This window comes from Pseudophryne corroboree, unplaced genomic scaffold (genome assembly GCF_028390025.1).
Source record: "Pseudophryne corroboree isolate aPseCor3 unplaced genomic scaffold, aPseCor3.hap2 scaffold_1752, whole genome shotgun sequence".
Classification (NCBI taxonomy): Eukaryota; Metazoa; Chordata; class Amphibia; order Anura; family Myobatrachidae; genus Pseudophryne; species Pseudophryne corroboree.
The window spans coordinates 1-2,936 of record NW_026968390.1 but is presented as its reverse complement, the minus strand read 5'-3'; the positions used below and the strand labels follow the sequence as shown (position 1 = coordinate 2,936).

At 36.4% G+C, this 2,936-nt stretch overlaps 1 non-coding gene across 1 annotated transcript; it reads left to right on the top strand.

The window, feature by feature from the left end:
* The first annotated feature begins 397 nt into the window (after positions 1–397).
* Positions 398–471, top strand: TRNAN-AUU (transfer RNA asparagine (anticodon AUU)). Its single transcript has one exon. It is a non-coding gene; the product is annotated as a tRNA-Asn (tRNA).
* The last annotated feature ends 2,465 nt before the right edge of the window (positions 472–2,936 follow it).

Sequence of the window (2,936 nt, the reverse complement as noted above, 5' to 3'; positions counted from 1 at the left end):
GATAGAAAACTATACTGTCAATATACTATTAAAACAAATTAAAATGGTAAAAGTTATTGTACTTTAAGTAAAAATAAAAGAGCCAAAATATCAATCCCAGTTTTGGATTACTTTAATTAACAAACAAAAAAATGCATATAGCAGAGGATAGTTTCAATCTGCCTACCTCTGGGTTATGGGCCCAGCATGCTTCTATTGCAGTACTCTGCTGCACATGTAAGTGCAAGAGATCCTGAAGCACTCACTCATCATGGGAAAGTACCAATGTGTTTCTTCGTTGGTTGATGGAAGAAACATCTTACAAAAACTCTCCAGATTATTGACTTTTTAAAGTTTTTCTAGGAAACGTTTTAGATGAATGCTTATTAGCCTTTGTCAGTATGGACTTTTGCAAAGTGTCTCTGTGGTGCAATCGGTTAGTGTGTTTGGCTATTAACCAAAAGGTTGGTGGTTCAATCCCACCCAGGGACATAATTAACCTTGTGATCAGATTTTGGTGATATTTAAGTAGACAAGTCAAAATTTCAAACCTCATCTTATGGTGTAGGGTACATGGCCTTCTCTGATGTAATCAGAGTTAGATTTGATTCAGTGATTTTATAAAAAACAGCTAGGAAGCACAATTTAGCAGTGGGTTGCAGAGAAAAAAAATATGCTGGCAGAAAAATCCAATCGAGTGATTAAACAGCTCTTCATTTTCTGGCTTTATTTTTATGCTAACAAATTTGTTCTCTGAAAAGTGTCCACAAAGCCAAGTCTCTGATTAACACCTTTGTAAGGATGGTTTTTCACCTATTACTAAATTAAACTTGCTTCATTGGAAAGGCAGCAAGATGCATCCTCATTTCAATGTCTACTGAAATAATACAAGTTGACACCAGGAAACATTAACGCCACTGCATCCTTGCTGCTTTCTCATGTGGAAGTCTGTTTAATGTGAAAACAAGGTGATATCTAATTAGCACACAGGTAAGGAATTAAGAAAATCTTTATTTAAGGGTGAAGATGTTTCTCACAAAATTGTTGACCCAATGCAACATTGAAATTCAAGCTGGAAAGATGATTTTAATATATCACTTGTACATTTTGTATTGCTCTTCTGGTGACAATGTAGTTTGTTTTTGTCAATTACCATTTTAATAATAGGGTAAAGAAAATGAAGTGGATTTTTGAAAGAAAACAATACTGTCAATATACTATTAAAACAAATTAAAATGGTAAAAGTTATTGTACTTTAAGTAAAAATAAAAGAGACAAAATATCAATCCCAGTTTTGGATTACTTTAATTAACAAAAAAAAAAAATGCATATAGCAGAGGATAGTTTCAATCTGCCTACCTCTGGGTTATGGGCCCAGCATGCTTCCATTGCAGTACTCTGCTGCACATGTAAGTTCAAGAGATCCTGAAGCACTCACTCATCATGGGAAAGTACCAATGTGTTTCTTCGTTGGTTGATGGAAGAAACATCTTACAAAAACTCTCCAGATTATTGACTTTTTAAAGTTTTTCTAGGAAACGTTTTAGATGAATGCTTATTAGCCTTTGTCAGTATGGACTTTTGCAAAGTGTCTCTGTGGCGCAATCAGTTAGTATGTACAGCTATTAACCAAAAGGTTGGTGGTTCAATCCCACCCAGGGACCTAATTGACCTTGTTATCAGATTTTGGTGATCTTTAAGTAGACAAGTCAAAATTTCAAACCCCCTGTTTTGGTGTAGGGTACCTGGCCTTCTCTGATGTAATCAGAGTTAGATTTGATTCAGTGATTTTATAAAAACAGCTAGGAAGCACAATTTAGCAGTGGGTTGCAGAGAAAAAAAATATGCTGGCAGAAAAATCCAATTGAGTGATTAAACAGCTCTTTATTTTCTGGCTTTATTTTTATGCTAACAAATTTGTTCTCTGAAAAGTGTCCACAAAGCCAAGTCTCTGATTAACACCTTTGTAGGGATGGTTTTTCACCTATTACTAAATTAAACTTGCTTCATTGGAAAGGCAGCAAGATGTATCCTCATTTCAATGTCTACTGAAATAATACAGGTTGACACCAGGAAACATTAACGCCACTGCATCCTTGCTGCTTTCTCATGTGGAAGTCTGTTTAATGTGAAAACAAGGTGATATCTAATTAGCACACAGGTAAGGAATTAAGAAAATCTTTATTTAAGGGTGAAGATGTTTCTCACAAAATTGTTGACCCAATGCATCATTGAAATTCAAGCTGGAAAGATGATTTTAATATATCACTTGTACATTTTGTATTGCTCTTCTGGTGACAATGTAGTTTGTTTTTGTCAATTACCATTTTAATAATAGGGTAAAGAAAATGAAGTGGATTTTTGAAAGAAAACAATACTGTCAATATACTATTAAAACAAATTAAAATGGTAAAAGTTATTGTACTTTAAGTAAAAATAAAAGAGACAAAATATCAATCCCAGTTTTTGATTACTTTAATTAACAAAAAAAAAATGCATATAGCAGAGGATAGTTTCAATCTGCCTACCTCTGGGTTATGGGCCCAGCATGCTTCCATTGCAGTACTCTGCTGCACATGTAAGTTCAAGAGATCCTGAAGCACTCACTCATCATGGGAAAGTACCAATGTGTTTCTTCGTTGGTTGATGGAAGAAACATCTTACAAAAACTCTCCAGATTAATCAGGCAGAGGCGCTCACTGGGCAGAGATGCTGATCGCATCTCTGGCATGTGCCGGTGCACTGCGGCACCAGCACACACGCACTTCAGACCTGATCTCCTGTTGTGTGAATATGCACAGCAGGGATCAGGTCTGAATTAGGCCCTATATACAGCTGTCAGTAAGGCAGGGATGTGCTGCTGCCAGTGAGGCAGGGATGTGCTGCTGGTAGTGAAGCAGTGATGTGCTGCTGTCAGCGAAGCAGTGCTGTGCTGCTGTCAGCGAGACAGGGATGTG